Here is a 27,247-nt window from a genome sequence, read left to right as displayed (position 1 = left end):
CTTGTTAGTTTATGTTATAATGGGAGCTAGAGGTACACACTAAGAAGCCTGAAGGACTGTCCTATCTGCAGCTTTGTCACCTGAAGTTATGTTCTAGTTCCTCATTAGTCTAGATCTTAAATTTCTGATTGAGAATGTAAGAAATCAAGATTATTTTTAATGCAATATTTGTAAGTGATAATGTTACAAATTGAAGGTAAAACCAGATTGCATCTGTTAAAATGGCTATCCAGCAAAGCAAATGGGACCTGCACAGGTGAGATGAGACATACCCCTAGGTAGAAACTGAATCTTTATTGTTTAAAGGGCTCTCCACTGTAATTTAGACTGAGCAATAATGCTGGGAGAACATCTGAACTTTGATTGCTACAATGCACATCTCCCTGTCTTGCATACCTTAGCTACAGTAATATGAAGAAGGTACATTTTGAATGGCAACACTACTGTGGTATAATGATCTCTCAGATCTTCTGGAGCCTGAAATCTGCCTACTTTACAACAAGATTCAATGCAAATGATTACCCTCTTCGAGAGACACTGATTGGATATTCCCTTATTGACCATCTTCATAAAGAGAAAGAACAGGGGTCCTTGTGGCACCTTAGGCCTGGTCTACACTAGGGTGGGGGGTCGAACTAAGGTACGCGACTTCAGCTACGCGAATAGCGTAGCTGAAGTCGAACTACCTTAGTTCGAACTTCTTACCTGTCCAGACGCCGCGGGATCGAAGTCCGCGGCTCCCCCGTCGACTCCGCCACCGCCGTTTGCGGTGGTGGAGTTCCGGAGTTGACGGGAGCGCGTTCGGAGTTCGAACTATCGCGTCTAGATTAGACGCGATAGTTCGAACCCCAAGAAGTCGAACGCTATGCGTCGACCTGGCAGGTAAGTATAGACACCCTTAGAGACTAACAAATTTATTTCAGCATAAGCTTTCGTGGGCCACAGCTCACTTCTTCGGATGCATAGATGGAACACACAGACAGAAGATATTTATACATACAGAGAATATGAAAAGGTGGAAGTACACATACCAACTCTAAGAAGCCAATCAATTGAGATGAGCTATCATCAGCAGGAGAAAAAAAACCTTTGAAGTGATAATTGAGATGACCCATAGAAGGTGTGAGGAGAACTTAACATGGGGAAATAGATTCAATTAGTGTAATGACCCAACCATTCCCAGTCTCTGTTTAAACCTAAGTTAATTGTATCTAATTTGCATATTACTTCGAGTTCAGCACTCTCTCTTTGGAGTCTATTTTTGAAGTTTTTTTTGTTGCAAAATTGCCACCTTCAAGTCTGTCACTGAGTGGTTAGAGAGGTTGAAGTGTTCTCCCACTGGTTTTTTAATGTTATGATTCCTGATGTCAGATTTGTATCCATTTATTCTTTTGCATAGAGACTGTCCGATTTGGCCAATGTACATGGCAGAGGGACATTGCTGGCACATGATGGCATATATTATTACGTTGGTAGATGTGCAGGTGAACAAGCCCCTGATGGCGTGGCTGATGTGATTAGGTCCTATGATGGTGTCACTTGAATAGATATGTGGATGGAGCTGGCATCGGGCTTTGTTGCAAGGATAGGTTCCTGGGTTAGTGTTTATGTTGTATGCTGTGCGGTTGCTGGTGAGTATTTGCTTCAGGTTGGGAGGCTGTCTGTAAGCGAGGCCTGTCTCCCAAGATCTGTGAGAGTGAGGGATCATCTTTCAGGGTAGGTTGTAGATCTTTAATGATGCGCTGGAGAGGTTTTAGTTGAGGGCTGAAGGTGACGGCTAGTGACGTTCTGTTATTTTCTTCTTTGGGCCTGTCCTGTAGTAGGTGGCTTCTGGGTACTCTTCTGGCTCTGTCAATCTGTTTTTTCACTTCAGCAGGTGGGTATTGTAGTTTTAAGAATGCTTGATAGAGGTCTTGTTTATCTCTGTCTGAGGGATTGGAGCAAATGCGGTTGTATCTTAGAGCTTGGCTGTAGACAATGGATTGTGTGGTGTGTCCTGGATGGAAGCTGGAGGCTTGTAGGTAAGTATAGCAGTCAGTGGGTTTCTGGTATAGGGTGGTGTTTATGTGACCATCGCTTATTAGCACAGTAGTGTCTAGGAAATGGACCGCTTGTGTGGACTGGTCTAGGCTGAGGTTGATGGTGGGATAGAAATTGTTAAAATCATGGTGGAATTCCTCGAGGGCTTCTTTTCCATGGGTCCTGATGATGAAGATGTCATCAATGTAGCACAAGTAGAGTAGGGGCGTTAGGGGACGAGAGCTAAGGAAGCGTTGTTCTAAGTCAGCCATAAAGATGTTGGCATACTGTGGGGCCATACGGGTACCCATAGCAGTGCCGCTGACTTGAAGGTATATATTGTCCCCAAATGTGAAATAGTTGTGGATGAGGACAAAGTCACAAAGTTCAGCCACCAGGTTAGCTGTGATATTATTGGGGATACTATTGCTGATGGCTTGTAGTCCATATTTGTGTGGAATGTTGGTGTGGAGGGCTTCCACATCCATAGTGGCCAGGATTTTGTTTTCTGGAAGATCACCAATGGATTGTAGTTTCCTCAGGAAGTCAGTGGGTGTCTCAAAGATATCTGGGAGTGCTGGTAGCATAGGGCCTGAGGAGAGAGTCCACATAGCCAGACAATCCTGATGTTAAGGTGCCAATGCTTGAGATGATGCGGCATCCAGGATTTCCAGGTTTATGGATCTTGGGTAGCAAATAGAATACATCTGGTCGGGGTTCTAGGCATGTGTCTGTACAGATCTGTTCCTGTGCTTTTTCAGGGACTTTCTTGAACAGATGGTGTAGTTTCTTTTGGTAATCATCAGTGGGATCAGAGGGTAATGGCCTGTAGAATGTGGAGTTAGAGAGCTGCCTAGCAGCCTCTTGTTCATATTCCAACTTATTCATGCTGACGACAGCACCTTTGTCAGCCTTTTTGATTCTGATGTCAGAGTTGTTCCTGAGGCAGTTGATGGCATTGTGTTCAGCATGGCTTAGGGTAGGTCTATACTCACCATCCGGGTCGACGCGGTGAGTTCGACTTCTCGGAGTTCGAACTATCGCGTCTAATCAAGACGCGATAGTTCGAACTCCCCGCGCGCTCCAGTCGACTCCGGAACTCCACCACCGCGAACGGCGGTGGCAGAGTCAACCTTGGAGCCGCGGAGTTCAACCCTGCCGCGTCTGGACGGGTAAGTCAGTCAAACTAGGGTACTTAGAGTTCAGCTACGCTATTCGCGTAGCTGAACATGCGTACCCTAGTTCAACCCCCCCCCCTTAGTGTAGACCAGACCTTAGGTTATGGGGCAAGTGATGCTGCTTTTCCACAATTTCAGCCCATGCACGTTGACAGAAGCAATCTATGTAGAAGTCCAGTCTGTTTCGACCTTCAGGAGGAGTCCATGCAGAATCCTTCTTATTGTAGTGTTGGTAGGAAGGATTCTGTGGGTTAGTATGTTGTTCAGAGGTGTGTTGGAAGTATTCTTTGAGTCGGAGATGGTGAAAGTAGAAAGAGACTAATAGCGACTGCTTATTCTCTCTAATAAGAGCTGAGCTGATGCTTTACATCTAGCTTAAAGAAAGGTCATTCTATAAGAAGAATGTGGATGAAAAAAGACCCCCCACTTCACTGAGAAGACAGCTAAAAGAAAGCAACAAGAATGAGGAACTTTAAAAGAAACAAAATGAAGACTGTCCCCTCAGTATATAATATGTAGGGGTGAAAGCTATACAGAAAACAAAGTCAGACATGCCAAAAAAAAAAAGGGAGGAAAGGAGGAAAGATACCATTAAAAAAGGAAAGAAAGAATAAGCCAAGACTAGATGTGAGAAAAAGTAAATCTGGACTCACATATTAATAAAGTCCATTAGGAAAGATACTCAGTACTGAAAATGATCTAAATGAAACAGACATTTTATTATAATGAAATGTTCTATTCAAGTTCCATATGTAGGGCCATATTTTCGAAGTTAGGTATGTGCATTGGATCAGTTCAGCACCTTACTGGGTATGTGTACAACCAAATATACCTAACTGATATTCACCGATGTTTACATGCATAAAATTGGGTGCGCACAAGCATATGATAACGTGCCTCTTCTTTCCCTCCTCACTGTCTTGAGACCTTCTCTACTTACCATTACTTTGCATCCTTTACTCCACTTTACAAGCTTTTCAATTATATATTTTTCAACTGCTAACACACGAGAAGTTGTTAATTACCTAAATACTCAATACAAAACTAAAATTAACAGGCAAGCAGCAGGCTCCACCTATGTGATCAACTTAATGTACCCACTCTACACACCAGCACATCATACAACACATGAAAGTTTATTATGTCTATTTTAAAATGAGGTATGATGTGGAGCTGTCAAGTGGTGCTGTTACCATAGAAATGGGAATAAACAATGACACCATCTTTGAAATATTTGCATTCATTTCTATTATTGACGATGTATTGTTTCAAGACATAAAATTGGATTTCTTTGTGACCTCAAAGCTTCACAACAATGATGTAAAGGATAAAACAAAATCTGGAAATAAATGTGTACAGGTATCATTAAAGTGTAATAGCACTGATGACATTTCTAGTCATCATCATCTTGTTCCTCATTACGATCTCTGTCTAGAGTGGATGGGTTACTAGAGTCTTCGTTGCCTGACATACACAAATCTGTGCCGGTAAGTTTGTTCCAATTACAGACACAGGTGACTGTGCAGCGAAATCTGATGCTACAAATAAGGTCTTGTAGCAGCTCAGATGCCATTGTGCCCGTGAAGAATACAGGAAGTAATTCATCATCCACATTTTCTGTCCATGTTGCACGGGTCATCCAATATCTGGTTTACCCATGTTCAAAGACATCCAAATCTTTGTTTGCCAAGATGCTTTTCTGACATGCTTTTCAAAACTGTCACCACATGGTGGGAGTTTAGCCAGTGACTTGTTCTTTTTGATGGGTTGATTGAGGCACAAGCAACTCAGGTCTCTGTGGGTCTCCTTTTCTTTCTTGCTCTGGTCATGCAGCACTTGTACCAACTTTCTTGCTTCAGAAATTGTGGCTTCTCCATCCCTCTCTCCCATTTTGGCAAGATCTCTGAAGTGGTAATCTCTCTTTGTTATGACAATCTTAAAAAGATTTTTCCCCAATACCAAATAGGGGACATGGTCACATCCTAAATGAATTCTTTGCATTGGTCTTCACTGTTGGAACAAATTGATAAACTAAAGAGTAATAAGTCACCAGGACCAGATGGTATTCACCCAAGAGTTCTGAAGGAACTCAAATGTGAAATTGCAGGACTACTAACTGTCATCTGTAACCTATTATTTAAATCAGCTTCTGTACCAAATGACTAGAGGATAGCTAATGTGATGCCAATTTTTAAAAAGGGCTCCAGAGGTGACCCTGGCAACTACAGGCCAGTAAGCCTCAGTTCAGTACCGGGCAAATTGGTTGAAACTATCATAAAGAACCAAATTGTCAGACACATAGATGAACAGAATTTGTTGGGAAACAGTCAACATGGTTTTTGTAAACCATGCCTCACCAATCTACTAGAATTCTTTGAGGGGGTCAACAAGCATGCAGATAAAGGAGATCCAGTGGATATAATGTATTTAGATTTTCAGAAAGCCTTTGACAAGGTCCCTCACCAAAGATTCTTAAGCAAAATAAGCAGTCATGGGATAAGAGGGAAGGTTCTCTCATGGACTGGTAACTGGTTAAAAGATAGGAAACAAAGGGCAGGAATAAATGGTTAGTTTTCAGAATGGAGAGAGGTAAATAGTGGTGTCCCCCAGGGATCTGTACTAGGCCCAGTCCTATTTAACATATTCATGAATGATCTGGAAAAATGGGTAAACAGTGAGGTGGCAAAGTTTGCTCATGATACAAAACTACTCAAGGTAGTTAAGTCCCAGGCAGACTGCGAAGAGCTACAAAAGGATCTCACAAAACTGGGTGACTGGGCAACAAAATGGCAGATGAAACTTAATGTTGATAAATGCAAAGTAATGCACATTGGAAAACATAATCCTAATGATACATATACAATGATGGGGTCTAAATTAGCTGTTACCACTCAAGAAAGAGATCTTGCAGTCATTGTGGATAGTTCTCTGAAAACATCCACTCAATGTGCAGCGGCTGTCAAAAAAGCAAACATAATGTTGGGAATCATCAAGAAAGGGATAGATCATAAGACAGAAAATATCATATTGCCTCTATATAAATACATAGTACGCCCACACCTTGAATACTGCGTGCAGATGTGGTCACCCCATCTCAAAAAAAGATATATTGGAATTGGAAAAGGTTCAGAAAAAGGCAACAAAAATGATTATGGGTATAGAATGGCTTCTGTATGAGGAGAGATTAATAAGACTGGGACTTTTCAGCTTGGAAAAGAGGCGACTAAGGGGGGATATGATAGAAGTCTATAAAATCATGAGTGGTATAGAGAAAGTAAATAAAGAAGTGTTATTTACTCCTTCTCATAATACAAGAACAAAGTGCCACCAAATGAAATTAATAGGTAGCAGGTTTAAAACAAACACAAGAAAGTATTTTTTCCACGCAACGCACTGTCAACCTCTGGAACTCCTTGCCAGAGGGTGTTGTGAAGGCCAATACTATAACGGGGTTCAAAAGGGAGCTAGATAGATTCATGGAAGATAGGTCCATCAATGGCTTTTACTCAGGATGGGCAGGAATGGTGTCCCTAGCCTCTGTTTACCAGAAGCTGGGATTGGGTGACAGGGCATTGATCACTTGATGATAACCTGTCCATTCCCTTTGGGGCACCTGCCATTGGCCACTGTCAGAGGACAGGATACTGGGCTTGATGGACCTTTGGTCTGATCCAGTATGGCCATTCTTATGTATGCCTTTCACCCACTAGGAGCTGCTGTAGCACCAGAAGAGAAGGCAGACAGCTGGACGAAGAGACTGTGTTTCTCACAGCAAAGCCAGGTGAGGAGGCACAGGAGGAACAGAGCAGGACACATGAGGCTGCTGGAGGGTTAAAGACTGGGGTTCAGAAGGGCTAGTGAGAGAGTCAGATTGGGGTGCAGACTCCAGAGTTAGTGGGGTGACAGCACTGAGCCAGAGACTGAATGGGAGGCGGCTGCAGGGACACACAGGAGCAGACGTGCCTGACTAAATGGGAAATGCTAGGGGTCAGCCAGGATTAGGGTGACCAGATCACCCAGGTCAAATATCGGGACGCAGGAGGGCGGGGCGGAGGCAGAGGGGGAAAAAATGGTGGCAGAGGAAAAAAAAGAAATCCCTCACCCCCCGATTCCTCCTCCCTCCGCAAGCGCTGGAGGGAGGCCCGGGAGACTCAGGGGAGTGGGGGGCCAGGGTGAGTGTGAGTCCGGCCTGGCCCCGAGCAGGTAGGACTCGGGCGCGGTACCTGGAGGGAGAGTAGGGAGTGGCCTGTGGGGCCAGATGGCGGCTGTTCTCCCCACCAGGGCAGCGGGACTCGGGAGCAGCCACTGCTGCAGCTCCCACTGCCGCAGGGGGAGGAAGTGGCTGTTGGCCAAGCTCGGCGGCTGCGGCTCTGGTGCCCACGAACCCCCCGAGCCCGGGCCTGCTGCAGGGACCCAGCGCGCACACTGTGCCCAGCCCCCTGGCCAGTCGCGTCTGGGCTGGCTGCCCAGCTGGTGCAATCCCGCGGGCGGCCCCGGGGTGGAGGCAGCAGCCCCCTGCCCCCCATCCCGCTCAGGTCCCGCAGGGGAACAAACGGGGCTGGGCTGCCGATGCCTCCACCGTGGGATTGCACCAGCTGGGCAGCCAGCCCAGTCGCGACTGGCCAGGGGCTGGGCGCAGCGTGTGTGCTGCTGGGTCCCCGCAGCAGGCCCAGGCTCGGGGGGGTTGGGCCCGGGCGCCAAAGCCGCAGCCGCTGAGTGCCACGTGCTTGGCCACTTCCTCCCCCACGGCAGTGGGAGCTGCAGCAGCGGCTGCTCCTGAGTCCCGCTGCCCAGGTGGGGAGAACAGCCGCCGCCTGGCCCCGCAGACCACTCCCTACTCTCCCTCCAGGTACCGCGCCCGAGTCCTGCCTGCTCGAGGCCAGGCCGGACTCACACTCACCCCGCCCCGCGCTCCCCTGCATCTCCTGGGCATGCCGTGCTTGGCAAGAGGTGAGGATTTGGGGAGGGAGCCAATGGGGGAAGGAGGGGGCGGAGTCGGGGCTGGGGAGGGCGCGAGCCCTTCCAGGCTCCGGAGCCTTTGCTTGTTTGTCCAGTGTCCCGACCTAACATTGGTCGGGACGCTGGACAAACAAGCAAATATCGAGACAGTCCCGATAAAATCGGGACATCTGGTCACCCTAGCTAGGATCTGCATGGGGGAAGCTCCCCAACTCCCTAACAATTCCTCCCCCTGCAACCTCCACCAAAAACTCTGTTCAATACTTCTCCCATCCACACACACAACATTCCAAGTTCACTCCCAGGCTCCTATGCCTAGTAAGGAATCTGTCAAAGTAACATTTCCTGAATCTTTTTTGTTGTCTGTATTGTTACACACATACTTGCTGACAGGTATTTTGAAATAAATTATCAAAACTACTGAAACTGGCATGATTATATTGTTGTTTTTGACAAATAAAATATTCATAATTTTAAAATATTGTGCACAGAATTTATCTTTTGGTGCATAATTCCTCCCTAGGAGTAATCTCTGCATCTTGAGAAGGACAGGACTCTAGGGAAAACAATTTCTGGACTGATAGCTGCTGTGACTGTCCCTCCCTTGCCTGATTTAAATTTAGTTATCTTGGCCATGTTAAGCAAAATCAATTTTGATGCCACATTTCTTGACTGGGTTGAAGAAGCTATGTGTCCCATCAGAATCAAGTGCATCTCTCACAAATCTCCCTATTTGTTTTTCATCAACATCTGCTATTTTCAGTGGAGAGTCTTTTTACATCTTATGGTAGATATGTTATTCAGTAGATAAGCAGCTCTCGTTGTGATTCAGGGTCAAATGGGTTTGCCATCTTGCTGATGACATGGTTAGTAAAAGCTGTAACATAATTTTCATCCCTTTCCAGTGCAGAGGCAAGGATTGTTTGAGGACTTTGTCTTCACAACTTCTTGTTAGTTCACTTCTTTCTCACATGGTTTTTGTATATTCAGAATATGAAGCTATGTATTCTTACCTCTAACACGAATACTGACTGGTGCATAAATATCACTGAATTAAAAGCTAATTTCTAGAATAACTCAAAGCTTAGTACTACATGCATAGGCAATTACAAATTAAACCTTCTACCAGGCAGACTAGTTGCTAGATTGTATGGACAAAAGCATTACATTAGAAATTCATATACATTTATATCTACCCACTATGCAGTACAAACTATGGACACACCATCTACTGCTACATGTGCACAGCCATCAGCCACAGACTGATTTGGTTAGCAAATTTCAATTGAAAATATAGAAAACTGTTATAGTCACTTGTGAAATACTTTGACGATTAAAAATATGCAATGTGAAAATAGTTCATGTTAGTATATTCCAAAATGTTACTTGCCTTTTTTGCCACATACTAAACAGCATAATCATTTCGGGGGGGGGGGGGGGGGGGGGGTAACCACACTTGCCCATGTAATACCAATAAAATTATTTTAATACACTGTCATTTGGTAGCTTTGACTAATAAACACCACATAAACATGTTGAAATTAACTTAAATAGTAAAAACTGTAGTCAGTCATGTTGAAGCGTTTCTGGAACTATGCAAAATGTGGCACTCATTTTGGGTATCATAGTTTTACTTAGCCTACTGGCTGAGAGCAATACTTGAGAGCACCGCATCATAACTCATCTAAATGTACAAAAAATAAGCTTTCAAATGATATACAATGTGAGTGTGTGTAGGGAGAGTATATTAAACTCCAAAAACATGGCCCTTTTTGGAGAATTGTCACATATTAGGACCATATGTCATCTCCAGTGTAAGAATGCCGAATGTGATGCTTGTGTCAGCTGAGTACACTGAACTGTCTTCTCACTCAATCTCGGGAGAATGAGAATTCATTCTACAGTTGCAAATTAACAGAGACCCATTTTAGACAAGGATTAAAAACTAAATGACTTGAAGGCGATAGGCACAAAGAAGATTCTTATGATGGGCAGAGTGCAAGTAAAACATTTGTAGAGCCCACTTATTGCAAGTCACATTTGCCTCTTTCCCAGAGAGGGAAGAATAAAGGATGTTCCCTACACCCTTCATTCATCTAAACACCCCCTCAAGCAAATGTTTGGGAACTGAGTACCACACTGTCTCATAAGATACAGCTTATAAGATCTTTGGGAAAGTAAATTCCAGAGTCAAGGGACCTTCACTGAGAACACCTGGCTACCAGCTCCGTGACATTCAAATATAGACTATTAGCTCAAATGTCCAGTTTATATCAACCACCGACAAGATTCAAAAGAGGGGGGGTCTCATGTAATCAGGATCTATCTTGCAGAGTTTTTATCATAGATCAAAATCAACATTTTGAATTGTACCCAAATAGGAAATCAGTACAGCTTCTGCAGAGCTGGTGTGATCTATTCCCAGAAGTCAGTACTGGCTTACAGGCAGCATATAGCTGCATTCTGCACCCGCTGTAGCATCCAAGTGATCTTCAAGCACAATTCTATTACTGAAACATGCTTGCACACTTGCCATCTCCCATCCCATCTTCCTAAAATAGTTTATTCACTCCAGGTATTGAAAAGTTAACAATTTTAAGCCTTTACTTTCCAAGATGACCTGGTTCACTGTAGCCCTGGATATCTGGAAGTGCACTTCTACTCTAAAAAGTAACTATGAAAAAATGGTTTCTTGTTATTCATAAGATTTTCTTTGTGTGCATACTCAGACATATCTGCTGTATCTGATGATTAGAACAAGTTCTTACTGCTTTTTACTCCCTGTTACACACCCCCACACTCCTACTAGAGTTCTCTCTGGTTAAACACTCCCTGGCTATTATGTTTGGAGCCCACCTCACTGGGCTCTGTGTGCGTTCAGATTCTAAAGACTTAACAGAGTCCAGACACTGCCCCTGGCATGGGGTCTCTAGGCACATGCTTGAAGTGCAGATCCTCTGCCTAGTACCCCCCTCCTGAGAGCTCAGACACCGGGTCCAAGTGTTTATCTCCTGGGACTAGCAAGGACTCTTCAGATGCCCTTGTATCTTAAACACACCCTCTTCCAGAACTGCAACCCTCTGGGTTCACAGTTTACCTCTGCAGGGGCACACAACAGTGCAAGCCAACAGACTGACAGACTTTGCACAGCAGTCTAACACCACCATTATTCTTTACTTAGCAGCATGAGAAATACACAGACCTACAGAAAATAATAAACTCACCTGTACGCATTTCCCTGCTTCAGTTTCTTCCCCACTCTAGAGAAGTCTTTGGGTTGGGGCAGAGTCGTCTAGGGTGTCCTCCCTACAGCTAACAGCATCTTTCCAGAATCATGGAGCTTCTCTCCCTAGGTCAGCTAGCTTCCTTTGACCTTGGCTGGTCCCATAGTTAAACCAGACACAGACACAGACACCTTTTCTTCTCTCCTGCCCAAAGCTTCCTGTATGATTCTGTGAGTCTTCCCTCAAGTTTATGTATCACCCTACCCACATTTGGTTTCTTTGTTCTCCTGCTAGGGATTTTCCACTGCCCCTCCCTCCAGAGATGCTTCTCCCAGATTGAGCCAACCTCTTGCCTCAAGGTATTTCCACCTGAGTAGGCGACCATGAAGGTTTAATGACCAACTAGCATCTCTTGTAGGCATGTGCTACTGCTCCATCAGCAAACAGGGGATTCCACATCCACCTAGAAACATTTCATAATACAACAATTTCATATAACTTCTGAATGTTGGTTGATTTTATGAAGTTGTACATTTACACTTTCCCCAAATTGTCACACTCCCATTAACCCTGCAGTAAATATAGCTATGACAGAGTATGAGCTACATTCTATTAATTCTGAAGCATAATTTTCAGAATTGGTTACGGTGTCTGATCAGTTACACTAGTTCAAACTCACTGAGGGCAATGGGATGGCACAGATATAGCTAAGGGACTACATTTACTGGTGATGACGCATGAGGAAAGAACCACCAACCTTGACTTTCAGAGCCCAGGTTGAGCTCTTTGGGCTGACAAGATAAACTTGTAAACCAAGCACATTCATTGATTTCCATATCCAGACACATGAGATATGGAACCCCACACTGCCATTTTTACAGTTTCTTTTCAGTGTAGAAATGAAGTTTAAATTCTTGACATATATTTTTCTACCATAACTCCAGTTAATTGAAGTTTGTATACTGGGGAATAATGACCATATTAGGTCAACACATGGAAGTGATCATTTTAAAAAATTGAACTAAATAGTAGGATTTTTGGTTTAGTTACAGTTGAAAAGCCAATGCAATTCCCACATAAATAACAAAACTAAGCGCCAAATCGTCAGCTCTGCCAAAGTCCTATTTGCATTGCTCTAGTAGTACGAAAGGGACTTGAAGCTTCCTTAAACAGGCAGTTAATTTCCCCTGTGTGGCACAATCCTTGGTTGGCATAAAGTCAGCTTTGTCATGCACATCTACCTCACTGGGCAGAGGGGGTATGTCCCAGCAGGCTCAGATGGTTTTGTTTAGAAGACCGTTTTCAAGATTTGCAGGACAAGTGATCTTCTCTCCTTGCTGCTACCACTTTTTTGCAAGAGTCATCAAGGTTACCACTAAAGACCTGAATTAGAGTTTAATGTAATTGTGCAACAGAATATTTCAATAGTGAGATACAAATTAATTTTTATAGAACAATGAGCTCCCAAGACATCACATTTGAACTTCTAGCCTTTGCTTTACTTTGGACTGTTACTGATGTCCACCAAACAGTCTCATTTCTTATTTTTATATAGCCTATCGTCTTGGAGTTTTATCTTGAGGATATTTTCCTCTCCTCCTAATAAATCTTCTGAGAAATTAGGACACCTTGAAGGAAAACAAGACAAACTTCTCAGAGATTGAGGTTTTGTGAATCTGTTGAGCTATTTTGTAAAAGTTTTGAGATTCTATTCTACAAAAGTCTAGGATTTCACAAAATTAATCTGAGCTTTATGAAACCCAAACTTGATGAAGCAGTTGGAGAATTTGGGATGTGTGGGTAAAGATAAAGACCACTTCCCTCTTGTCTCTCTTACACCGAAGAGAAGGGTGAAGATGCAGGTGCTTCTTCTGACCCTCTTCCCATCAGACCCAACTGCACTTCTACTATCATCTTCTAATCAGTGGCTCCTGACATAGTCTTTCTGCAGCAGCAGGCTGACCCCATTATCTCTGTCTTTGGGGGAAAAGATGAGGCTTTCTGCCTTTCCTCAATCCAAAAAGCAGGATTTCTATCAACAGGCACACTGCCCACTCCCTACCCAGCAACTGCAAGTCTGGGGAAATACTTTACCCAGTCCTACTGCACTGCCCTTTCAAATGCTAAGGGGCAGAAACAGCTCACGTAACTGTAGGCAGTGGTGTTCTCAACAGCAGAAATAACTAACTGTGGATGCTGATATAACTCAGCCAGGAAAGATTTTTTTTTTTAAAGGGGCTGTGGTGTAGAAGCACCTTTCCCTGGTGGACTGCTCCTTTGAAGAGCTGGATGTGCCATCTTGAGGAGAGAGGCAGGCAGACCACCAAACATTTTTTCACCCCCCTACTCCCGTCCCTAAATGGCAACTAAGGAGAAAGTACTTCCCTATTTTGAAGCAGAGGTCTCACATGTATGGCAGTACGCAGACCAACCAACAAGCCCATCTCCTTTTTCTGGGCCTGCATGGTCAGTAGGGATTATTCCAGCCCTAGGAAGGTAGTTACTACTGCAGCCTCCTTGGCTTCAACACAAGGGAGAGAACTATCAACTCTTTCAATCCCCGGATCTACTCTAAAACATGAATTTATGCATGAAATTTGCTTCATGCTTCCTTCATCTCAGGCAGATTAGTGAAAATTAAATTTTAAGTTAATTAGCCCAGGCACTTAACACACAATTTGGATCTTGTCTTTTCTTTAAGGTAATCTTCACAGCCTGTCTCTAAACTAGTATTTAATATTGCTGCTATAATGCCTGTCCCTTCCCACTCCGCAGCTGGCTGCATTTCAGTAGTAGATGAAGTGATAAGCATATAATTTAACTTGCAAAAGGCTTTATACATACACATGAATATAAAAATAACTGCTAACATCTTCAGTACTTTTGCACTGCAAATTCAGATAAAATATTTTTAAACCCAGATTTTTCTCTTTGTTTAATATTCCCTGCTCTCTCTCTCTCTGTCTCATCCTCCCCCTAACTATATTTTTCCCATTACAGATCACTCAGCAGGAACATCTCAGAATAAACATTTTTTTTCTATTTTCAGTGTGTATTTCTCTAACCCTTTCGTTCCATGTATTGCTAAAGGGCTGGATCCTGTGGTCCTGGTGTAAATCCTGTATGAACTTTAATGGGAAATTGCCTGCATAAGGACTACAGAATCTGGCCCAGTGTTGACAGAGTCTTCATCTTTCTTGATTTCTCATTCCCTTATAAAGGTTTGTGTGTATCTAAAAACATTTTGGCTGTTATTTAATCCTTCTGTAGTTGTACTTTTAAAATGTATTAACATTTCTGTACATTAAAACTGTTTGAAAAGTCTGCAGAAATCATTAAAGGAAAATTAGATCACCATAACCTACAGCAGAATGGTTGCCATAGGATACACTTTTCCAAATGGCTCACATGTATAATGAAATGAAGTTCCAATTTCTTGCTGCCTTGATATGTTTAGTTAGGTACAAAGCCAAGCTCCTTTGTAAGTGAAGTAAATCAAGTTAATGCATAGATTCTTTATATTACCAGGGTTGAAATGTAATCATAGAATATCGGGATTGGAAGGGACCTCAGGAGATCATCTAGTCCAACCCCCTGCACAAAGCAGGACCAATCCTCAGACAGATTTTTTGCCCCAGATCGCTAAATGTCCCCCTCAAGGATTGAACTCACAACCCTGGATTTAGCAGGCCAATGCTCAGACCACTGAGATATCCCTCCCCCTCAATGAATATAATTACCGTGAGTCTCATTCAGTATGCTGATTGCCCTGATTTTAAGAGCATCTCTGTATCTTAATGAAGCGTAGCAATTAGCTTCTATATTAATTCAGACTTTACAACTACATTGTATGTCCATCTAATTTATGAAAAGTACATTAAAAATGGCTGCCCAAAGTTAGGCTCCTAAATCCTTTTTTAGATATTTATACAAAAATGGCCTGATTTTCAAAAGTGAGCACCCAGCATCTCCCTTGGAAATAACTGGGTATAGTTGGTTGCTCGGGACTTTGGAAAAGTCAGGTGAATTATTTAGTACCCTAAACAACAATTCTGGAGCCTAATTATAAGCAGCCATTTCTGTGTACGGAAACTAGATTCTAAGAGCTATGCTTCCAAATTACATATAAATTTGCAGTACCAATTTATCTAACAAATATTTCTGTATCTATTTACTTATCTCTATCCATAATGATATATGGCACTATTATTGCAAATTGATAAGCATTATTATATTAGTTATTTTGTCACTTTTGTGCAATTTAATGGGCAATAAGTGGAGAGGTTTTGTGCTTTCAGTGTTTTTATCATTGTTCTTGTGGTTTCAATAAAACTTCTATAAAGAATAGTAGAAAAACATTTTGTAAGAGGTGTCAACAATTTTAAAATTTTCAATAACCATTTTTATTTGAATTTTTTTCATGAAAAAGTTGTAGAAAATTTTGGTTTCATAAATTTTGTTCCCCCTTCTCTCCCTTTCTTCCTCTGTCCCCTCTTTTTTTTCCTATTTGCATTTGCCCCTGAAAATAGGAGAAAAAGGAAAAATAGATCTGAGGCTGGAGGGAGGAAAATAAAACAAATCTAACCCTCAAATCAGTAATTTTCCACTTGGGGGTTTCATCATAAAAACAGGAAGAAAAATAGATAATTTGTTTAATTAAATATTCTTGTTTAAATTTTGAACCAGCTCTAATTTCAATTAACATTTTCCGATCACTATAATGATCTCCATCAACGTAAATTCCGCTCTCTGCTGTGTATGCATTATAAAGCCTTTAACTGAATGACTACTTTTTTTTTTTTAAAACAGACTCTGGGGTTAATTTTCCCCATGCTATGGCCCTACAAACTACTCCACCAGGACCCTTTCAACAGGATCTAGGGCACAGGATGGACACACAAAGGGCAGAATTAAGGTTGCATGGAGGACAGTAAATCTGGTATTTCTTAATTTTTAAGTGCTTGACTTTGCAACTTAAATAATATTTGTTTAATGTAAGCTGGGGTATTTTTGTGGGTGTGTATACACACACACACACACAGTCTAAAATAGACAGAGGTGCACATAGGCTTATTTAGTTTTAGATTTACAGAAGAGGCAATAGATTAATAGATCAGTGGAGGGCAGTGTTATGAATTGGCTGAAGGTGAGTTTGCTGCAGCTTTTCTGGTTCCTGGCTGGAGGGTGATAAGGCAGCCAGGACAGGAAGGTTCAGTGGCTGTAATAAAGGCAGCTATTCCTGTAGTGGCTCAGGGTGACTGAACAAGGATTTTCAGAGTTGCCTGTGTGCATCTGGGTCCATCTTGATTTAAGAGGACTTATGTGCATAGTATAGATAAGAGCATATACACAGTGTAAATAAACAAATTAGCTCAGATCTGAGTCTGCCACATCAATCTCCCAACAACAACAGAAATAAACTTGCTGAGAAGCTAGAACATATGGTGCCTATACACTTCATGCTCGACGCACAACCATACAACATTTAAAATCAGCCATGTCACTGTTTTCAGATTCAGCGATCTCTGCTTCTCCTTCAATTACTGTTGACAGCCCTAACACTATCACAATGCAGTCAGATGTGTTACCTTTCCTGTGCTAGCTGTTAGGGAGCTCACACGTTGTAGGAGAAACACAGAGCCCTGAGCGGAGGTCAGAACTGATAAATATGGAATCTAAAGGAGGAACTGATATTCAGCTATTTGGATGTAAAACATACCTACTTTTCTCTGAGTATAACCATGTCCTATTTTGCTGATTTGGGGTTGTAACTATTTTGTTTAAGAACAAACAAATGAAAAAATTTCAGTTTCCTTTTGTCATCCAGTCATGACAAAGATTCTTGCCTTACAACATTTCCCAGGAGAAAAACAGTGACAGACGAAATGGATCACAATTTTTATAAGCATATTTTTTAAGTACAGGGATGGAGGATGGTCTTGTGCTTAAGGCACTGAATTGGGACTCAGGAAATCTGTATTCACTTACCAGTTCTGTCACACACCTCCTGTGTGGTCCTGGGCAGGTGCCTCAACTCCCCACCTGTACAATGATAGTACTTCTCCCTGCCTTACAGGGGTATTGTGAAGATAAATTCATTCTTGATTGTGAAGCAATCACAGAAGGCCTGATCCCAGTCCCACTGAAGTCAATGGGTGTGTCTCTCCATTGATTTCCATGGGAACTGGATCAGGCCCATATTGAAACAATGTGGCCATGCGCCTAGGTAGATAAGAGATAGATGTTTATATGTGAGGTTGAGATCACCAGGAGTCACAGTCTTCACACTATTATCTAACAAACTGAAGTGCTTCATAGACCTTGTGTGTAACACATTGACTTTCATCTACTTTGAAGGAGGTTCCGCTCCCCAGAGAGCTACTAGCAATATAGACCTTTGTCCTGACTATAACTGCCCATGCTAATGACTCCTGTGAACTCACAGGGACAGACGGCCAGGGTGAGGTGGAAGGACCTTTTGAATGAAATGCTGAATAACCTCTTTCAACAGGGCAAAGAAACAGTGAGACTAATATTTTATCAGTTGACATTTTGAAAGTGGCAAGCAGCCAGTGAAACACTCAGAATCTCATCTCTCAGTGGAGCGCAAAGATGCATTCCTTTTTATGCCAAGCAGTATTACAGTGGTGCCAGGAGCGTTGCTTAGATGAGGTGCTTCTTCATTTGTAATGCTGTATGTGTTTTGATACCTAATGTTGCAGCTATTTCTAAGTGCATCAGGAAGAAACTGTGTCCTAATTGTATTGTAAACAATTGCTTTCTACAGTCATTTACAGGGAGTTATTTGAATTTAGACTCTGTTACTCTGAAAAAAAATAGTTCAAACAATAAAATTTACTTTAACCCAGTGACAGAGATAACAAGGTATTGACCATGTACAATTAAAGTGTTAAAACACATCATTACAAAACGCTTGAGAGCAACTAAGTACCAAATTGCATTGGCAAATCTATACATGCACACTTCCCTACTTTGTCATTAGTCTAGGGTCTCATCACTACAGTCACCGATGTTAAGAGATACCCAATGAGCTGTTCAAAACATTAAGAGCCAGACTCACAATTACAAGCAGGCAGTGGAGAGCTTTCAACTGAGTAAAGCCAGCTTGCGTACCAGCTGCCTTCCCAACACCTAGTATACAGAAGTGTCTGGGGCATGCCAGGTCAGAGCTCTGTTGTGCTGATCCTCAGCTGGCCTATGGTTCTTTAGGGACCATATCCGCTGTTGAAAATTAGGGCAGCTGTAGGGCTGCTCTAACTCATGCTGGGTGAGGCACAGCTGCCCCACAGAATAAGGGAGCCCTGATTCCTCCTCCACTTCCTGTACAAAGCATAGCTCAGACAGGGGAATCTGTTACTAAATCAGTGACATGCTAAGTGATCCACACATCAGTGGTTAATGGAAAGCGATACAGGTGAAGAGGAACCAATGGGCCTTTCCATTGCTAATTCCCATGAACCAGGGACAAAGAGGTGGGCCTATAGGCTTCAGAAGGGCCCAAAATTGGCCTTTCCCACACCACATTTCCACTCTGTTAGCCATCTCTTCAAAAGGGGAGCTCTCCAGAACCACATCACCCATATTTGGTTTTCTGGAAGCTCCACAAAAACATGTGATATTAGCTCAAATCTACATTACTCCAGATGTTTTACCATGTGAGTGATCTAGATTGTGTCAAGTGTAGACAATATTTTGGAGAAGACATTGGGCAGTTTTACAGCTGTGGGTGAAAGCAGCAGCAAAAGAATTAGTGGTCAAGATGTCTTGGTTCCTCAGAATAAAGGGAATGTGAGGGGGAGGGATTTGAGTAGGACAAAGTAGATCTGAGTTGAGGCAGGAAATGGGGTAACAAGAACTATTTGTACCAATTTTCAGAACATACAGTTTTGGTATTTGGGTAAAAAGAAATTAGTAGTACAGCCAGGAATTGTTGAAATTAAGGTATGGAGAATAGTGAGATGAGAGTGATACAGTTAGAAGGAAATAAATACGAACAACAACTGACTAGAAAAGATAATCTGAGATTTATTTCAGAAAAAAGGTGAGCCTGGGAAAAGTCAGAGACAGTGGAGGGGTCAAGAACAACACTACAGCAGGCAGGTATAGCAGCAAATTAAAATCTACTATTGTCTATCATAATAGAGAGACAGTTTAATAGGCAAGAGCAAAGCCAGAAAAACAGGGTGCTATGAGTCTAATGAACTGTACCAGGTGACTGAGAAGCATGTCAATGGAAGTTCATGGTACACCTCTACCTCGATATAACGCTGTCCTTGGGAGCCAAAAAGTCTTACCGTATTATAGGTGAAACCGCGTTATACTGAACTTGCTTTGATCCACCGGAGTGTGCAGCCCCCTCCCCCTCCAGGAGCACTACTTTACCACGTTATATCCAAATTTGTGTTATATAGGGTGGCGTTATATCGAGGTAGCGGTGTAGTTAACAGTATCAACAACCATACTATGCTTACGTCAAGAAAGAGAGGGTAAAGAGGGGTAAAAGACAGAGGAAAGGAAAAGCTCATTGACCAGACATAAGGGGCAATGTCATTATTATGAAAGGGGCAGAAATGAAATAGAAAAATGATTGAAGACGTCATGTGAAACACGGCTGTTTAGATGAAGGAGACTAAGGTAGTTAGCCAGCTGTGTTTGCTAATAAAGGAAGGCAGGGAGGTAGTTTTACATCAACTTGCAGATACTTCACAAAAGGAGAAAAACAACACCTCACCACTACTGCTCTTCTGCCTGCACCTGTGGAGGCCCCAGGCAGACAGCATCCTGACCCTGGAAGCTTCAAGCCAGGTCCTGCTCTTGACTTGCTGCGAATGTGGCCTGCATGTGCCCATCAGCAAAAGCCAGGCAGAAGGAGCCATCCAGTGTTAGAGGTGTTTGTCGATGGAGTCCCTCAGGAAGCATGTAAGACAACTGCAGGAAGGAGTTTGCCTGACTAGCACTCGGGAGCACGAGGAATTCATTGACAGGATGCACATGGAGATGTTCAGGATGGAGGATGCTAGCTGACTAGAGAAGACTACAGCAGCACCAGAAGAGGAAGAAGAACCAGCTGCTCTATGGGGAAGAGAGACTGGCTGCTGGCCTCCTTAGGCAGCAGACTATGCTTCACCCATCTATCCATGTTCCCCATCCATTGCAGTCAAGAACCAGTATGCAGTACAGGCAACAGGAGGTGAGGAGCAGACTGCAATGGTCCCCAAGGCTGGGAGGCTCATGTACACCACCCCCAAGAGGAGAAGGAGAAAAAGCGTGGCAGTGGTCAGTGACTCTCTTCCCAGGAGGTATGTTGCCTTCTTCAAGCATGGGGTGGAGTGTCCATGAAGGAGTTCTGCTGGGGAAGAGATGGATCCACCTGACCAAGAAGGGGGAAATATATCTTGGGGACATGGACTTGCCAACCTAGTGAGGAGGGTTTTAAAGTAGGTTCAAAGAGGGTAGGTGACAAAAGTTCACAGGTGAGCATAAAACAGGTGACCTTAACAGAGGGCTATCAGGAAGGACATGGAAAATTACAGCAGGATCATAGGAGCAACAAAAGTGGAAATTAGTGGGGGAATGGAGTATGGGGAATAAACAGAAAGAACTGGATGTACTAGTACATAAGCTAAATTATGACTTAACTGGTATCACAGAGACTGAACAGGATAAATCTCATGACTGGAATATTTGTACAGAGGGGTATAGCTTGTTCAGGGAGGACATACAGAGTAAAAAGTGAGGAAGAGTAGCCATGTATTCCCAAGGCAGGGTGGCTCATGCACACCTCCACGAAAAGGAGGAGACGAAGGCTGATGCTGGATAATATATCAAGAATACAGACACTAGTTTTGAGGCCCAGAAGAAGGTTGAAAGTCTCTGGATAAAGATAAGGGGAAAAATTGGGGTGACATCATAGTAGGGGTTCTACTATAGACCACCAAATCAGGAAGAAGAGGTGGATGAGGTATTTCTAGAACAAATAATAGAAATATCCAAAGCACAAGAACAGGAAGTAACTGGGGACTTTAACTACCCAGACATCTGTTGGAAAGTAACAAGCAAAACACAAACTGTCTAATAAGTTCTTGGAATGTTTGAGCCCAACTTCTTGTTTCAGAAAGTGGAGTAAATAACCAGTGGGACAGCCATTTTAGACCTGATTCTGATTAACAGGGAAGAATTGCAAATCTGAAGGTAAAAGGCACCTTGGGAGAAAGTAATCATGAAATGACAGATTTCATGATTCTAAGGAAAGGAAGGAGTGTGAGCAGCAGAATAAGGACAATGGACTTTTAAAAAAAAGTAGACTTTAACAAACTGAGAGAAGGGGATAGAGTAGTTCAGGAGAGCTGGCAATTTCTCAAGGAGACCACATTAAATACACAACTGTCCACTATTCTGATGTGAAGGAAAGACAAGAAGAATGGTAAGAGGACAATATGGTTCCATCAGGAGCTCTTCGATGCACTGAAAGAATCAAAAAGGAATTTGCTTTCCTTTGAAGTAATAGGGCCTAAACTCTTTTCCTGCTGTGGCTTTTGATTCAGATAAAAAAGTTTGACTCTGCATATTTGAACTAAAATTCAAGACATTGCCCAAGCACTCTGAAGGCACTTTAAGAGTAGAGCTATCAGGATTAACTCAGATTTCTCCTGTTACAATAAGTGGATGAGAAAAGCTGCCAGACTCTATCTTCTGATTATCTACATTTTAAAATAACCCAGAGCCTATTTACAGGAATTACCACTACATTTTTGCTCAGCGTGAAGTCATCCAAAAGAGAAATTACTTTCAAGAACTGATTTAATCTCTCCTCTCCCCAGCCAAAATCTTCAGGAGAAATATAAATGACCAGCTCCTCAGCTGTGTCTAAGCATCACTCACTGCAGCTGTGGGGTCAGGAAGGGGTACAAAAGTATGCTTTGTGCTCTCCTTCCCAAATCCGGTGGCCCACTAGGCCAGATGCCGGTCTTGATTAGAGAAACCTTAGTACTGCTCAAATTTACATTGTCTGGCAAGGAAGCTCTTTTGGCAGCCATGGAAGGGTGCGATGAAGGGAAGCCTCAGTCATGTTCTCTGCACTGGTGAATGGGCAGGGTTTGGTAAAGAAGCTGCCACACATGAGGGAATCCTCCAGTGACCAGTTACATTGGCTTTAAAGCTGCTACACAGAACTGGAGCCAGAGCAGCACAATGCATTCAGAATGCAGGAAAGGATCTGATCCAGCATTTGATCTCACACGTCTGAGACTTCTGTACAGTGTTAAGTTAAACTCGCCATACCCCAAAAGCACAGCATTATCTGTTCAGTTATCAGAATGGCAAAAGTTATCAGCAATGTCAACACAAGTGTGTGTTTCGATGACAAATGCACAACACATAAGCCATACCAACTTATCAGACATGGTTACAGTTCAAGTTGCTATGTTTTGGCAACATAAGTTGTATGTGAAGTAATTTATTTAAATATTACGAACGAAAGCGAAGGTGATTTTTAAAGTTTGAGAAATAAAATTCAGGAAGGTTTTCTGATTTTTTTTTTATAATAGAATTCAGCTGAGTCAGAGAATTAAGACTGATCTTTCAGTGTTTGAATTTCTCTTGTTTTTGAAAATATAACTGAAGAATTATAATAGTGAAAGCACATTTTGATTTCTTATACTTATCTGTGAGTGCATTTATTGGTGTATTATGTATGATAGAGAAGGACTTCTCAAGGCTATGTATATTTTATTACTACACAGATCTTTTCATATGAGAGTGGTCTGAAACCAACAGTGCATGAGTAGTCCCAGTGTGGTGATACTGGAGAACTAATCTGACACCAGCTGTGAGTGTTTAGATGCAGCATTATGGCTACAAGAGAACAAATGTGCAACCAGATTCGTGTGTGTATTCTGGGCATTATGAAGAGGTAAAAGCAGATGAGAAAAGAAACTGTTCATGTGTAGGTCAAATATTATGGTAATGGGAAAGATGGTGGGAAAGCAGGTATTGCAGATAAGTCCCATAAGTATAGTAAAGGGACACCTGACATGTAAATAGCTGTACATGGATAGCTCCAATTAGGCAGCAGATGCCTTGGAAGAGGCACAGGGATAATTCCTTTATTGTGTAGAAGTTAATTTTCTCACCATCGCTTATTCTGGAAACATTATTAAGATGAATAAATGTGGAAAGTTTTAACTTTTTAAGGTTTGTCAATATTTAATAAAGGTACTTGAAGAAATGTTATCCAACTAGTCCAACATTTCAAAAACAAGTCTCTTACAGTGAGCATGTTCAAAACAAGTAACTTTATCACTTAAAACATTACAAAAACTTCAGTCCTGCCAATTCAGTAAGCAGGAGGAGTTTGGGAAGGAAATATTTTAGTTTTCAATTCTCCTATTTAAGTGCATTTTTCAATTCAACCTTAGACCTGGAATCATAATTGTGGCTTTACAATTATTGCTGCCCAAACTCTAAATTTGAAGTGGATAAAAATGAAGTTTGTTCTAATACAAACCCTTGGCTAAATCCATAATTACAGTTCAGTTGATGACGCACTCCTAAAGTATGCACAACCAGTGCACTGGGGGGAGGTAGGCTGGTTCAGTGATTAGGACATTTGCCTTTGGCTCAGGAGACCTGGTTCAAGTCCTTGTTCAACTACAGATGTTTTGTGTAAACTTGAACAAGTCACTTAGTCTCTCTGTGCCTTTGTTCCCCAACTGTTAATGGAGATAAAAGTACCTCACTACCACAAAAGAGTGTTGTGAGGATAAATACATTATGGTGAGTTGCTCAGATACTATGGTAATGGGAGCCATATACATGCATAAGGCAGAATGCTGAAGACCTCCTAAAGGTAGGTAAGCACATTTCCTTCATTTAAGAAAAATACAGTATGTAGGAGAAAGATGTGAGGCTAAAGAAACAGTAGGGGAGAAAAGAAAAGGTGGCATGTAGGGACTGGAGAGAAGCCAGGTGGAGGCAAGAGCTGGTGAGTGAAAATGCAAGGGAATAAGGAGGCAAGAGAAGTGGATTAAGAAATGGGTGAAGAAAAAGGGAAAGTGGATGAAGAAATGGGGACTGAGAAGACAGACTCCTACTTTGAGACAAACTTCCCACATGACTACAACTTGTACGGCAGCTACCTTACTTCAGCACCACAGTATTACTGTTAATCCTGTCTCGTCACACAGACTGAAGGGAGAAGGAACAGATAATGTATATTAGATTCCTGAGAGGAAGAATTTAAACCGAAAAAATGTGAATGATAATTGGGAATTGTTTAAGAACACTTACTCGAGGCACAAAAAGCCACAATCCCCCAATTAAGGAGGAAGGCCATATTTGTTAAAAAAAAACAACACCTGGTTTACAGGGGAAGAGGAAAAATACAACCAACGTAACACATGGAAGAAAGGGGAAATTGATACTAATGAATATAAACCCAGAAAACTGTAGTTGTACAAAACTGATAAGGGAAGCAAAGGGACACAAGGAGAAATCTATGGCCAAGAGAATTAAAGTCAATAGGGAGTAGCTTTTAAAGTATATTAGGAACAAAACGAATCCTAATGGTATTGGTCCATTACTAGATGGCTATGTTAGCATTATCAATAATAATGCAGAAAAGGCAGAAGTGTTCAATACATTTTTCTATTCTGTATTTGGGAAAAAACGGATGATGTAGTCATGTCATATATGTTAACACTCTGTCTATACCACTAGTATCTCAGAAAACAGCAGCTTCTAAATTCAGCAGATCCAAATCACTCACATCTGAGAGTTTTAAAAGAGCTCACTGAGGACCTCACTGGAGTGTTAATGCTCATGGTTCTCTGGGGAAGTTCCAGAAGTCTGGAAGCTAATGTTGTGCCAATATTTAAAACGGGTAAATGGGAAGACCCAGGTAATTATAGGCCCATCAGCCCAACATCTATCCTGAACATGCTAATGGTGCAACTGATATGGGCCTCTCCCAATAAAGAACTAAAAGAGGGTAAAATAAACAATGAAAATGAACATGGGTTTATGTAAAACAGAGCTTGTTAAACTGACCTGTTATCTTTTTTTGATGAAATACGAGGTTGGTTGATAAAGGTAATAGTGTTGATGTAATAGACTTCTGTAAGGCAATTGACTTGATACTGCATGATATTTTGTTTAAAAAAAACTTGTATGATATAAAATTAGCAAAGCACACATTAGACGCATTAAAAAGTTGGCTAACTGATAGGTCTCAAAATGTAATTGTAAACAAGGAATTATCATCAAATGGGTATGTTTCCAGTGATATCCTGCAGTTCTTGTCCCTATGCTATTTAACATTTTTGTTAGTGACCTGGAAGAAAACAAAATAATCACTGATAAACTTTGCAGATGACATAAATATTGGGGAAGTGGTAAATAATGAAGAGGACAGGTCACTGATACAGATCGATCTGGATCTCTAGGAAAGCTGGGTGCAAATAATGTGTTTTAATATGGCTAAATGTAAATGTAGAGATCTAAGAACAAAAAGTGTACGCCATAGAGCTGCTCTAGGAATTACTTTAGTAAGTTCTATGGCCTGTGATATACAGGAGATCAAACTAGCTGATCACAATAGTCCATTCCGGCCTTGGAATCTATGAATCTAGTGCAAAAGATGTTGGCTGCACAGCTGTGTTAAATTATTTTCATGATTCTGCTGGAGAGGAAGCCACTGCCTTTTGTTAAAAATAATTGATGCAAAATAACTTTTGATGATTTTTCAAATCACATGTAGAATGAAAATTTACTGCAAATATTTCCAGAGGTGCTCATCACCAGTATCAGAAGGGTGCACCATGATTCTAAGCACTGGCGAAACCTCTTTGCTTCAATTAGCAATGTTGTAGATGGAGCTGGGCAGTTTGTAGCAGCTGACTTGTTACTCCAAGTGTAAAATTTCATGGAGGGCCCAATCCTGTGAAAAAAATTACAGCCTAAGGAAAAGGCTGCTCTCATGTGAAAACTTCCTTATGTTAGAGCATGAAATCCCAGCTTCCAAAGTGAAAGCAAGTCCCAGATAGTCTTCAAAGTTGGGCTGCATTCAGCTACCATAAGTTGAGATAGTAGCAGCACCCCCAACCTCACAAATTATTGTTGTTCACAGACCAACTAACCATTTCTTTGGCATGTCCATATTTCCTTTTCCATGATACTCTACAAACACCTGCCATACAAGTCTATGGATAAATATGATGGTTCAGTCTCCTTGCATGCTAGCTTACTGGATTCTAATGGTTTAACTGACACTATGATTTGCCTCATTGCTGTGACTGGATATGGCATCTGTATGCACATGCATGCCCACTTTTCTTCTTTCTGAATTGAAGGAGTGAGAGAAGTGTTTGCTTCTTCTGCATTCAGAAACTGCTCATGATGAGCTTATTGCTTTGATTATTATGCAGAAACTATTATCCATAGAAAAAGGACAAGTTTGTGTTTCCCCAAATCAAAGTGCTTTTCACACTCCATTTCTTTAATGCATACTTATATTGTATTCCATTTAAATATTAAACAGTTAAGCTTAGTGGAGAGAAGATTAAATATCCTGATCCTGCACGATTTGGAAAGCATTGTTCATCAGTAGATTAGTTCAGCAGTACTGTTGATTTATTCAACAAATGAGCAACGAAGGCTTTGTGTGTTTTGCTCTAAAACAAGAATAAATAGCTTTCTTAAGAAACCCCAGCATTAAACAATACCAAAAAGAATAGGTTACAGGATGACCCCGGCTTTGATGTTTGCCTGGTGAGTCCCCTCCTGCAACATGACATGCTATTTAGAATGTATTGACTGTTTCCTCCATTTTTTACTTAATTGGCATTTCAT

The 27,247-nt window shown here is 41.9% G+C and overlaps 1 protein-coding gene across 7 annotated transcripts in view; it reads right to left on the bottom strand.

Moving 5' to 3' along the window:
• The window catches only part of CAMK4 (calcium/calmodulin dependent protein kinase IV), a 286,233-nt gene that overhangs the window by 101,048 nt on the left and 157,938 nt on the right, over positions 1–27,247 (bottom strand). The window lies entirely within an intron of this gene.

This window comes from Mauremys mutica, chromosome 6 (assembly GCF_020497125.1).
Source record: "Mauremys mutica isolate MM-2020 ecotype Southern chromosome 6, ASM2049712v1, whole genome shotgun sequence".
NCBI classification, from domain to species: Eukaryota; Metazoa; Chordata; order Testudines; family Geoemydidae; genus Mauremys; species Mauremys mutica.
This window is presented reverse-complemented; position numbering and strand designations above follow the sequence as displayed.